Source organism: Rhinopithecus bieti, unplaced genomic scaffold (genome assembly GCF_001698545.2).
Source record: "Rhinopithecus bieti isolate Rb0 unplaced genomic scaffold, ASM169854v2 scaffold_19966, whole genome shotgun sequence".
NCBI lineage: Eukaryota > Metazoa > Chordata > Mammalia > Primates > Cercopithecidae > Rhinopithecus > Rhinopithecus bieti.
The window spans coordinates 478,908-492,591 of record NW_016809923.1 but is presented as its reverse complement, the minus strand read 5'-3'; the positions used below and the strand labels follow the sequence as shown (position 1 = coordinate 492,591).

Sequence of the window (13,684 nt, the reverse complement as noted above, 5' to 3'; positions counted from 1 at the left end):
CTGTACAGGCCTCTGCTGCTTCCCCTGTTGTTTTTTAGCTGTGCCCTGTCCCCAGAGGTGGAGTCTACAGAGACAGGCAGGTTTCCTTGAGCTGCTGTGAGCTCCACCCAGTTCGAGCTTCCCAGAGGCTTTGTTTACCTACTTAAGCCTCAGCAATGGTGGGCGCCTGTCCCCCAGCCTCGCTGCTGCCTTGCGGTTAGATCACCGCAGACTGCTGTGTTAGCAATGAGGGAGGCTCCGTGGGCGTGGGACCCTCCTGGCCAGGTGTGGGATATATTCTCCTGGTGTGCCCGTTTGCTTAAAGTGTAGTATTGGGGTGGGAGTTACCCGATTTTCCAGGTGTTGTGTGTCTCAGTTCTCCTGGCTAGGAAAAGGGATTCTCTTCCCCCTTGCGCTTCCCAGGTGAGGCGATGCCTCGCCCTGCTTCAGCTCTCGCTGGTCGGGCTGCAGCAGCTGACCAGCACTGATTGTCCGGCACTCCCCAGTGAGATGACCCCAGTACCTCAGTTGAAAATGCAGAAATCACCGGTCTTCTGTGCCGCTCGCACTGGGAGTTGGAGACTGGAGCTGTTCCTATTCGGCCATCTTGCTCTGCCCCTACGACTCATCAACTATTTATGTCAAGTTGTAAGCTAGAAAATGAAAACCTACTACCTCTTAAAATAAAAATAAAATTTCTATCACAAATGTCTTGACACAAAAGTATATTAACTTTTTTGCTTTCTTTTCATTTTAGCTGATATCCTTCAAAATAACCACAAATATTTTCTCCAGATCTTTAAATAATACGTATGTACCTAGGATTCAATGCACTTTGCAAAAATAAAAAGTATACAATTGATAGCTATAATATTTCAGTGACTACAAATTTAACATTACCCATGAATATGAATCTGATCTAGTTTTTCTGTTCCACCCTACTCTGCAAGGAGTGTTACTTGTCATACAGAAAAAGTAAGCCAGCAAGCAAGCATGCTTGATGCTCTAACAAAAATTTGTAAAGGGCCTAATGTTTCATGTTTGAGTATTATATTTGTTGCTGTTAATAGGACCCGGAGGGCGAAAGGAAAATAATTGAGGTGGTGATTAGGTGTCCAGATATCATCTGTCATCTTTTCCAAAACTGGTAGATAATGATGGGTGTGAGTCTCACTTTTTTTTTCTTTTTCTTTTTCTTTTCTTTTTTTTTGAGATGGAGTCTTGCTCTTGTCACCCAGGCTGGAGTGCAAAGGCGTGATCTCAGCTCACTACAAACTCTGCCTCCCAGGTTCAAGAGATTCTCCTTTCTCAGTCTCCCGAGTAGCTGGGATTACAGGCACCTGCCACCACGCCCAGCTAATTTTTGTATTTTTGCAGAGACAGGTTTCCGCCATTTTGGCCAGGTTGGTCACAAACTCCTGACCTCAGGTGATCCGCCCACCTTGGCGTCCCTTAGTTTTGGGATTACAGATATGAGACACAGTGACTGGCCTGTGATGGTTACTTTTATGTGTTAGCTTGACTAGGCCATGGGATGGCTATATATTTGGTCAAACATGATTCTGACTGTTTATGTGAGGGTGTGTTTTGATGAGATAAACTCAAGTGAGTATACTGAGTACAGCAGATTACCCTCCCCAATGTGGGTGGGCCTCATCCAATCAGTTGGATCAATGTATATTGAGCACCTACGATGTGCCAGGCATTATTCTTAGCACAAGGGACACAATAGTGAAGAAAAAATGACAATAATGTCTGCCCTGTGGAGTTTACATTACAGTGGGGCAAAAATGACAATAAAAAATATCAGTTAGTCAAATACACGGCATTGCGATACGACCATCTTTACGATTGCAACATTTTCCCTTAAATTTAGCCTTGTTACTTATTATGTATAATTTTAGCATAGCTGATTATTACAAAGTTTCTTTTTTTTTCTGTCCTTAAATAATCTTGCCACTCAATTCTATTCCATCCTATTTAAACTCGCAGGAATCCATTGACTTCTCAGAGCGTTAGGTGCCATAACAGGTGCTATGATTTACGAAAAAACAAAGAAAGTAACATGTTCTCTGCCTTTGGAGAATTTTCAATCAATGGAAAGTTAGGTTTTGCAGAATAGCATGTACAAAAGACAAAATATTCTGAAGTAATATGAGGTCGGGGGAGCTTAAAAGGATGAACACAAATACCTACCTTGTAAAGGAAGGTGCCATTGGAGTTTACATTGATCAGCCTTAAAATTCTAGAATGAAAGATTCTGGAATAAAGAAAGGAGACGATATCAAGCTGTAAGAAAAGAAACAACAAATGGTGTGAATTACTGATGAGCCTTAAAGTTCTGGAATGAAAGATTCTGGAATAAAGAAAGAGACTATACCAAAGTGTAAGTAAGAGAAACAACAAAAGGTGTGAATGACTATCGTATATTGGGGAGGATGGAGAAATCTAACTAGCAATTTACGGTGCATTATTGGGGTAAGACTGGACTAAGGAGAAATTGAACTTCTGAGAGTTTTGAATTCAAGCTGAACATGTTGAGTTTGACTCAATATATTTCCAAGAATTTATTTTGACAAAACCCTCTTCTAGTTGTGTGTGTGTTCGCAGTGGTGTGACTGGAAAAGACAACTTACACACAGACTCAAAGGGCTTTTTCTATTCTCCCACTGAACAACAATCAACACAGAAGATGTCTGTGGCCAAACCTGCGGGGTTCCTCCCCACACACTAAGCAAGCAATCAGTTCTGCAGTGGACACCAGCTAGTATCCTCCAATTCAGTTCAACTCTGAGGCTATCTACCTGAAGATAGCCCCAGAAACCACAAGTAGAGGGCCAGTTCCACAAGACTGCCCCCTCCTTCCCATCCATCGCAAGTCTGGGCCTCCAGAACTTCTTACCAAATGGCTACAAGTTGGGATTCCTATGAGCTCCTCTTTTGGATTCGATTAATTTGCTACATAGGTCATAGAACTCAGGGAAATCCTTACTTAGGTTTACCCATTTATTACAAATATTATTTTAAAGGATATAAATAAACAGCCAGGTGAAGAGATACATAGGGCCACATTTGGAAGTGCTCCTACATAGGAGCTTCTGTGCCCAAGGAGCTGGGATGTGCCAGTCTCCTGACACATGGATAAATTATTGTTCACCTTTCAGTAAGCCTCCACATGTTCAGCTATCCGGAGGCTCTCCAAACCCTTTTGAATTTTTATGGAGGCTTCATTACTAGGCATGATCGATGAAATAATTGGCCACTGGTGGTAAATTTAACTTTAGTCCCTCTACCCTCCCTAGAGGTTGGGTCATGGGGCTGAGTCCCAAGCTTCTAATCCTGCCTTGGTCATTCAGGTGATGAGCCTCCATCCCGATGCCACCTAGGGGCTGCCAGTTGTCAGTCATGATCATACAAAAAGACATTGCCATGGAAGTTCTAAGGATTTTAGGAGTTGTATGCCAGGAAATAGGGTGATAGAACAACTATATATTTCAAAATATCACAGATGGGGAGTAAGTTGAAGAGTTCTCTTAAATGCTTGTCAAGGAAAGAAAATTAGTATAAAAAAAGGGTCTTAGAATTGGGCTTCAGTTTCAAGTGAGAAAACTGATATTTATGAATTGATATGCCTTTCCCAGATCCTCCAGACAAATTTTGAATTCAAGATCTTAATAGTAGCTCAGTGGAATTGACCTAAGGGAGCAACCTAAGGGTTCAAAAGAATAACTCAAGGAATATGGTTTGCTCAACAAAATTTACATTCATTTCAACAAGTATTTGTTGAGCACCTCTTCTGTACTTATATTTCACTGAGTGCTATGAGATAAAAAAGATAAAATGAAACACTTGGCTCTTGCTTCATTCATTATTCAACACATATTTACTGAGCAACTTCTATGTGCTAAAGATTAGCCCTCTCTTAGGTCTTGAAAGTACCCTTGTGATGTTTCCTTAATAAATATCCTTTGCAGATAATCATACTCTGCCTCCCCATCCCCATTTCAGAATTTTAGGTACCATATGAAACAGAATCAGATTTTCCCATTTATAGTTAGGTTGAACAAATAACATGAGAAACCAGAGCTTCTGCCAATGAAGCCAAAAGAAACTTAGCTCCACTACAGATCATACCAAACTACTCTTGAAGGTCTTGCTTTGGAGGGTGATACATCTCTGCCTTTTTCCTGAGAGGTCACTTTTCTGACATCTCACCACTGTTCACTTTAAGTTTATTCATTGTGGACACGGAGATAGTTAAATGAATTTCACAATTTTTCCAAAAGCTGATAAGATGTCAAATCTTAGCTTTTATGTTTAATGTTTTCTGTAGAAATAAGGGATGTGAAGGACCTCTTCAAGGAGAACTACAAACCACTGCTCAATGAAATAAAAGAGGACACAAACAAAGGAAAGAATATTCCATGCTCATGGATAGGAAGAATCAATATCGTGAAAATGGCCATACTGCCCAAGGTAATTTATAGATTCAATGCCATCCCCATCAAGTTACCAATGACTTTCTTCACAAAATTGGAAAAAAACTACTTTAAAGTTCATATGGAACCAAAAAAGAGCCCACATTGCCAAGACAATCCTAAGTCAAAAGAACAAAACTGGAGGCATCACACTACCTGACTTCAAACTATACTACAAGGCTACAGTAACCAAAACAGCATGCTACTGGTACCAAAACAGAGATATGACCAATGGAACAGAACAGAGCCCTCAGAAATAATACCACACATCTACAAACATCTGTTCTTTGACAAACCTGACAAAAACAAGAAATGGGGAAAGGATTCCCTATTTAATAAATGGTGCTGGGAAAACTGGCTAGCCATATGTAGAAAGCTGAAACTAGATTCCTTCCTTACACCTCATACAAAAATTAATTCAAGATGGATTAAAGACTTAAATGTTAGACCTAAAACCATAAAAACCCTAGAAGAAAAACCTAGGCAATACCATTCAGGACATAGGCATGGGCAAGGACTTCATGTCTAAAACACCAAAAGCAATGGCAACAAAAGCCAAACTTGACAAATGGGATCTAATTAAACTAAAGAGCTTCTGCACAGCAAAAGAAACTACCATCAGAGTGAACAAACAACCTACAGAATGGGAGAGAATTTTTACAATCTATTCATCTGGCAAAGGGCTAATATTCAGAACCTACAAAGAACTCAAACAAATTTACAAGAAAAAAAACAAACAACCACATCAAAAAGTGGGCAAAGGATATGAACAGACACTTCTCAAAAGAAGACATTTATGCAGCCAACAGACACATGAAAAAATGCTCATCATCACTGGCCATCAGAGAAATGCAAATCAAAACCACAATGAGATACCATCTCACACCAGTTAGAATGGCGATCATTAAAAAGTCAGGAAACAACAGGTGCTGGAGAGGATGTGGAGAATTAGGAACACTTTTACACTGTTGGTGGGACTGTAAACTAGTTCAACCATTGTGGAAGAGACAGTGTGGCGATTCCTCAAGGATCTAGAACTAGAAATACCATTTGACCCAGCCATCCCATTACTGGGTATATACCCAAAGGATTATAAATCATGCTGCTATAAAGACACATGCATACATATGTTCAATGCGGCGCTATTTACAATAGCAAAGACTTGGAATCAACCCCAATGTCCATCAATGACAGACAGGATTAAGAAAATGTGGCACATATATACCATGGAATACTATGCAGCTGTAAAAAAAGGATGAGTTCATGTCCTTTGTAGGGACATGGATGCAGCTGGAAACCATCGTTCTCAGCAAACTATCACAAGAACAGAAAACCAAACACTGCATGTTCTCACTCATAGGTGGGAATTGAACAATGAGAACACTTAGACACAGGGTGGGGATTATCCCACATAGTGCAGCACACCAACATGGGACATGTATACATATGTAACAAACCTGCACGTTGTGCACATGTACCCTAGAACTTAAAGCATATATAAAAAAAGAAATGTCGTCTTATGTATGTCAAAATTCTAATGAATATACAACCAAACGAACAAAGGAAAGCGTCGAGAGAATAGTAGAATACTTACAAATACTAATTGTGAAGGTGAAAGGTAGTGGAATTTGAGAAGGAATAAGACGACTGGTAGATTTTCGCTATACGTATTGAATATGTGCTGAATTAAAACTTAATCAATGTTTACTACACTTACCATCTACTAGATCTTGTGTTAGGTACTTTCTTATACATTATCTTGTTAAATTCTTCCAGGAAACTTGTGAAATAATTTAGTACTATATTTATTTTGTAGTTGCAGAGAAATATACATCTAAAAAGTTAACTGAGTCATACAACTAGTTACTGGCAGTAGTTGGTGGAAAGAACACAGGTGTCCTGTCACAATGATTGGAGAATGAAAATTTTAAGAAAGTATTTTAATTGAAGCTATACTGCATTAATTGAAAATTGATTGTGAAAACCATATGATTGATTAGCATCATCCTAAACCTAAGTGAAAAAGCCAAATAAAGAGGAATTAACTATGTAAAATATTTATGCTCTCATAAGGAGCATTTAATATATCTGGCCCAGTAACCTGTTCAGTTAGAGGCTGTCAAAGTACTTGCTAATGATTGACTTTGTATCAGGTAAAATAATATGGCAAGTCTCTTACTACCAAAAAAAAAAAAAAAAAAAAAGAATCTTGAGGCAACAGTAATTCAGTGTTTTCTTGGACTTCCTATTATAGATTGTGCAACAGTGAAAATACCTTTCTTTGCTATTCTTAGGCAGTTGAGGTAAAGGTAAAAGAATTTTAAGGCTGAAACTGACTACCCATGGCAAGAGCTGCTTAGCCAAATAATTTATAGGGAACATGTGATGGTTTCCAGGAGTGACATGCGTCATCTTCCCACATGAAACTATGTAGAATGTAATTTTACAGTTGGGTAAATTCTCATGGCAGGGCACAAAGATCTGGCTGTGGGATGCCCATTAATGTCAGAAGGAGTCAAGGGGCTGTATACCTAATGTAAATGATGAGTTAATGGGTGCAGCACACCAACATGGGACATGCATACATATGTAACAAACCTGCCCCTCTTAGAGAATGCACCTGTCTCAGCCTGCTGTGAGAGGAGTCTATTCTTTTTCTGGAAATTCTGAAGGCCAGTGTTAACCAATATCATGTTGTGGATGTTTATATGACTTTACATTGGTTCTTAGGATTGTCTATGAATAACCACAGTGTGAAAATGAAAAAGTCATCTATTTTATTCAAATTTTAAATTTAAATTTTAGATTTTGTGGGTACATAGTAGTTGTATATATTTTGGGGTAGTTGTATACATTTTGGGGTACATCATACATTTTGTCCAATATAATTCTAGACTTTTTTTTTATTATGAAAAGGCCACTGTGAGCAAATGTAATATTATGTGAAATAGAAGTCATATAATAGAAAATCTTTGCAAATGAAGAAAAAATATTACGATATGGTGATATGTAATTATAATACTTACAAAATCATGATCAATATGGTTTCAGTCCTATAAGAGCATTATATTAATAGTTAAGAAAACAAAGTCCATGTGATAATGAACAATCCCAGTATCTCAAGTCTTTACTTCTATTTCTTCCACACGAGGAAAGTGGCATATAAGTACTTGCAATATTTGTTAAAATGCCCAGTTTTCTTTTTTAACAGTGTATTACCCTTACATACTTGAGCAAGCTCTAAACTGCTGCCCTCTAAATGTTCCCCACCTACTCTTGAATATTTTGTGTTGTGTTTACTTTCTTTCTTTCCATTCTTCTTCAAAAAGTCTTAGAACCAGCCTGGTGAGGCTAAATCTGCATTGGAGAGATGTGTTGGGCAGGTAACTGAGGAGGCTGTGCCGTGATCCTCTTCAGAAGAATATAAACACAATGTAGTTATTGACTCAGAATCAATAATGCATAATATCAGAGATATTAAGAAGCACTTTTGGATATCTATTCATTTACTTATTTGTAAAATATGTACTTTTTAAAGCGCCCACCAAGTACAATGGATGACAGAGGATACAAAAATAAATAATATACAGAGATACAGTTTCGGCCCCCGGGGAAGTTAAACATCTAGATGATAGAAATATTCTATAATTCTCGGTAACATTCATTAGTATACTATGTTATAGTAGCTACTAGCCACATGTAGTTATTGAGCACATGAAATGTGGCCAGTGTAACTGACTAATTTAGTTTCAAATAAAGTTTAATTTTAGTTAATTTACATTTACATTTGAATAGTCACAAATTTAAATTTGAATAGTTACCATACTGGGCAGAGCAAATTTGAAAAATCCCAAAAATTCAGCTTGTGATGTTAAGTACCAACAATTTCAAAATGGGGTTAATGCTATGAGATGAGCGCAAACAAAATTCTTTAAGGCTCAGTGAGGTGAAATATCTCCACTGAGAAAAATTTAAAACAAATATTTGATGTAGATTTGAAAGATGTAGGCAGTGTCATTTATGTAGAACAATTAATTTTATGGAGAAGTTTAAGGGAAACACCTGCTACATATCAGATATTTTATACACATGTTTTTATTTAATTCCCATAGCTGGGAAATGTTGTCACCACTGAATAATTGATGGATTTGGAGCTGCAGTGTTAATGACCATACCCAGGTTCACCTGGCTAGTAACTGGTGACTAGATTTGAACTCAGGTCTTCCTGACTCCAGATCTCAGGTGTGTTCCACTTTGCTAGGCTGATGAGGGAGTGAGACGAGAATCAAATGTGATTTCCGGGTACAAAACAGGATAACATGAAGGGTGGTGGTGTCATGACCACAAGTGGGTTAGTCAGGCAGAGAGTTAGTTTGGAGTTGCTGAAGGGGTGTATAGACTAGTGTATAGAGGGGACTAGTGTATAGTGTATATAGTGTATAGAGGGGAAGAGAACAATGAAGATTTGAGATTTGGAAGCCAACTGCCAGCTCTGATAATTGCCGTTGGAGTGGTGGTTGGGTCTTCAAAGGAGAGACTGTATCCACAAGGTAAGGGGCTTACAATAAATTTCTGGGAACCATGTCCTTTTCTCAGGCCTAGAAAGGGAAGAGGAGCCAATAAAAGCATCAGTGAAGTGGTTAGAGATGTAGGAAGAACAATACCAAGGTGGTGGTCACTAGTGTCAAATACTACAGAAAGAACAAAGATGGTGATGAGGAAATCATTAGTTTCCTGATGGGAAGCTTACTGACCTTGAAGAGAGACAGAACACGACGACTTAGGAACCCTCAGCTTTCTAAAATTTGTACTTTCCAAAGGCCCTTCTCTGTGTTTCTGGGCCTTTGCTCTCATACATACCAGCTGTTTTTTCAAAATTCTTAGACAAGATCTGAGTCCTTTAAAACGTAAATCTTACAGTTTTCATGAGGTTCTATAACTATTTTCCTCCTTATCTCTAAAACCCAGTTCTCTGCCTGGGACTTAGTGTCCCTTAATGAACATTAGTAGGATGCATAATGAGACTAGAGAATGGGATATTTTTTCGTGCCTATTTTAGTATTTTGGTTATTTTCATTAATATTAGATTATTCATTAATTATTGAACTCCTAGGCACTAAGTATTATTGGTAATACAGAGCAAATCTGACAATGTGAGATCTTATCCTGTTCCCAAATAATTTATAGTCTATGTGGAGGAGAGGATGAGACAAACACACCCAAGATTATTAAGTACTACATTGTATGAAATGCAGCACTGAGAGCCATTCGGCATGCAGTGGCCAGTCAAACTAGTTTTTTAAGATACTGAACAACTTTCCCCCACAGTGAACTTTCCTGGCACCTATTCTCTTTCTGGGGATCCCAGGACATCCCCCTGTTCCAGCAATTGAAAGAGTAAGGGCTGGCAAACAAGGGCCTGTAGAACCCTGTCCTTGCAGTACAGCCAGTATTCACTCTTGATTGTATGGGTTTTCTGCCATCTCAACTGCTGAATATTTTGAATATCACACTTGCAAGTGCATATTATGAAGACTATATTATAAAGATTATCTGAATAAAGTCAGTCTTAGAAAGTCAGGTAAAACAAATGACTCAGGAAGTAGTGGTGATGCTAATTTCTTTGGGTAAAAGATTAATATTAATAACATTAATCAATATAATTAATATTAATTATAGATTAATAATTATAGATCACATATTAATAACAGATATGTGAGTGCACCTATATTTGATATGGTAATACTTGGAGTATAGCTTGCAACTGCTCAGTACACAACGGATTGCTAGCCTAGCCCTGACTTTGCTGTTGTGGGGACTCAGAAACCAATACCCCAGAATATGATGCTTTGTACATGCCGAACAGAAGAAGAGGCCTCAAGGTCTCTCTGGAGTCCCCTCTGCCCCATCACCATCTCTCTCTAAGCACAGGTAAAATTGTTCTCTGAAATTCCCTTATCTGTTAAAGTCCAGACTTCCCAAAGAAAAAAACAATTACCTCTGGTTTCTTCCCTGAGTTTTCATTGGTTGAACCCGTATCCTAGGAAGGAAGACAGTATGTGTATCAACACACCTGGAAAGACTTTTGGCATAAACCATTCTCCGCTCTACGGTCCCAACAGACTTTGCCCCAGACCACTGACTTCCCTTAAACATCATTTATGATTCCCCTAAAGTCATCCACACATCCCCATTTCCCCTTTCTCTAAGAAATAGGATATGTGGGTCTCTGTACCCCACTGGAAACTGCGTAATGACTCTTTTTCTCCCTATTCACTTGGTAGTAATACATTTGTAAAGCCTTTTCTCTTACTAATCTGCCTTATTGTGAGTCGATTATGCAGTTAACCTTCAGAGGGTGAAGGGGAAGTTCCTTTGGCCCCAACACTCTTAATTAGCTTTATGGCCTTGGTTAAGTCACTTTACCTCCTAGGTTTATTTTATTTGTTTGTGAAATAAATTGCCTGAAAAATTGTATCGTTTAGAATGCTTTCGGCTGCAGGTATCAGATAAATTTGATTCAACTGGCGCAGGAACCAATGGCTTACAGCATACAAAAAGAAGTCTATCGGCAGGGCACTTTTTAGGCAGGATAAATGAAGACCCTGGCTCTTCAAAATTCTCTTGGCTCTACCCTCTCTAGGCGTGGACTTCATTCTCAATGCTAGGGGAATAAGAGGGACATTGCTTTCTTGTGTCTTTTTTTAAAATTTATTTTATTTTTTTGAGACGGAGTCTCACTCTGCCTCCCAGGGTGGAGTGCAGTGGCGCGATCTCAGCTCACTGCAAGCTCCGCCTCCAGGGTTCACGCCATTTTCCGGGTTCACGCCATTCTCCTGCCTCAGCCTCCCGAGTCGCTGGAACTACAGGCGCCCGCCACCTCGCCCAGCTGGTTTTTGTATTTTTAGTAGAGACGGGGTTTCACCGTGTTAGCCAGGATGGTCTCGATTTCCTGACCTCGTGATCCACCCGCCTAGGCCTCCCAGAGTGCTGGGATTACAGGCGTGAGCCACCGCACTCGGCCTCTTACGTCTTTTTTAAGAGTGAAGAATACCCCTAATAGTACTAATAGTTCCAGGGATCATGAGAGTAACTTCCATATTAACTAGATTGCGTTGTTCTGGTTTTTGTTTTATCAACAATCTGCGGAGTTCTGAGAAGAGTCCCTGGTAAGAGCATTTGATGTGGTTGCTACTGAGGGGGTCTGGTGCATATCGGGAGAGATTCAACTGTTAGAACTCCTCAAGACAGGTGGGCCTGTTGGCACGCACCGCAAAATAAGTGAGCTGTTCTCAGCCAGTCACACTGGCCCACTGTATTCCCAAAGAAGGACAAATTCAGAGAAGATTAGTGAAGGTGTTAAAGAAGTGAGGAAAAGAAGTCAGCTGACTAGCCCATACTGTTTCCTTAGTTTCTTTCCCCTGGACATTGTGACTGTATTTGCTGATTTGTGTCCTGACTCTGGCCTGATTTATTTCTGACCCTAACCTGTGTCTTATCATCTTAGATTTATGGAAAAGTTTTCTCATTAACTAAAATACTGACTTTCCAATCAAGCTTCAGATCCTCAATTATTATCTGCAGCTGGTAATGAATGCATAGGCCAGCTTAGGCTTAAATGAGCTCCTGTCGTCCCTGCGGGATGAATTTAGCGGCAAGCATAAGCAGTTGCTCACTAAAGGCTTCTTGAGCTGATACTCTCCCACCAGAATATGTCTACATCCTCTATCAGATGTGTACTCTTGTGAGTGTGCCCTGTGTTCAGCTGTAGCAAGGATATTTGAACAGTTTTTCACAGGATATATTTCAGTTTGAGAACAAATGTTTTACTATGCAGCGATTGAAGGTTCTTTCCATTTTTTATTATTGTCCCAAAATCTGATTATTGACTATTGACTTCACTATAGACCACAAATTTATAGCTGAAAAAAGAATTATGATATTGTAAAGTAAGGGAAAAAGGCCTTCTAAACTATCCTGGAAAGAGTCAATCTCATATGACCCTTGGATGGCTTTCAAATCTTGAAATATTTTTCCTCATTTTCTCCCTTGTTTTGGATTGAGGGTTTTGTTTGTTTGTTTTGTTATAATTCCATATAGGTCCTTTGCTGGCTTATTAGCTACATTTCTCTTTCTTTCTTTCTTTCTCTTTCTTTTTTTTTTAAAAAAAATCGCTTTAGTGTATATAGTATGCATCTTTAACTTATCACAATTTACCCTCAATTAATATGATACTGCAATTTCTCTCTACCAAGGCTTTGTGCTATTTTCATACATTTTATTCCCACATATGTTATAAAAGCAAGAGTACATTGTTATTCATTTTGCTTTTAACAGTGAATTACTTTATGTAATTTAAAAGTTAAGAAACAATCTCTTTCATATTTACCTACATATTAACCCTGCTTTTGTGCTTTCTATTTCTTAGTGCTTATCCAGATTTTCACCTGCTATGATTTTCACTCTGCCTAAAGACTTTCTTCAATATTCCTGGTAATGCAGGCTTACTCACAATGAATTTTCTTGGTGTTCGCTGTCAGAGAAAATTCTTTATTTCACTCTTATTTTTGAAAGGTATTTTCATGGCATATAGAATTCTACACTGAAATGTGTCTTTTATTTTTTCAGTTCTTCAAAGATACTCATTTGCTGTCTTCTGGATTGAATTGTTTTCAGGAAGAAATCTGCTGTTATTCTTATTTTGTTCCTTTGTATATAATTTGTCTTTTGCTTGGTGGCTTTTCAGAATTTTCTTTTTATTACCTGTTATAAACCATTTAATTGTGATATGTGTCAATATAGTTTTGCTCCTGGTTCTTGTGCTTCAGGTTTGTAGAGCTTTGAGAGTCTGTAGGTCTGTACATTTTCTCAAAATTGAAAAATTTTGGCTGTTACATTGTCAAATATTTTTTCTGTCCTCCTATTTTGGTGACTCCAGTTATATTTATGTCCCACAGCTCACTGCTGTTCTGTTCATTGTTTCCCAGTATTTTATATCTGTTGGTCATATATAATAGTTTCTTTTGCTGTGTGTTCATTTACTAATCTTTTCTTCTGCATTGTCTAATCTGCTGTTAATTATATCCAGCTAAATTTTTGCCAGGTATTGCACTTTTTGTCTCTAGAAATTTTGTCTTTTTGATACCATCAACATCTCTACTTAACATTCGCACTCTTTCCTCTATTATCTTGAATATGTGGAATATAGTTATAATAACTTTTAATGT

The 13,684-nt window shown here is 38.4% G+C and overlaps 1 long non-coding RNA gene across 1 annotated transcript in view; it reads right to left on the bottom strand.

The window, feature by feature from the left end:
• The window catches only part of LOC108541418 (uncharacterized), a 97,224-nt gene that overhangs the window by 6,378 nt on the left and 77,162 nt on the right, over positions 1-13,684 (bottom strand). The window contains exons 4-5 of the long non-coding RNA XR_001888956.1: positions 10,456-10,497; positions 2,176-2,268 (exon numbers count right to left, since the gene is read on the bottom strand). This is a non-coding gene — a long non-coding RNA (uncharacterized LOC108541418). The remainder of the gene's footprint in view (positions 1-2,175; positions 2,269-10,455; positions 10,498-13,684) is intronic.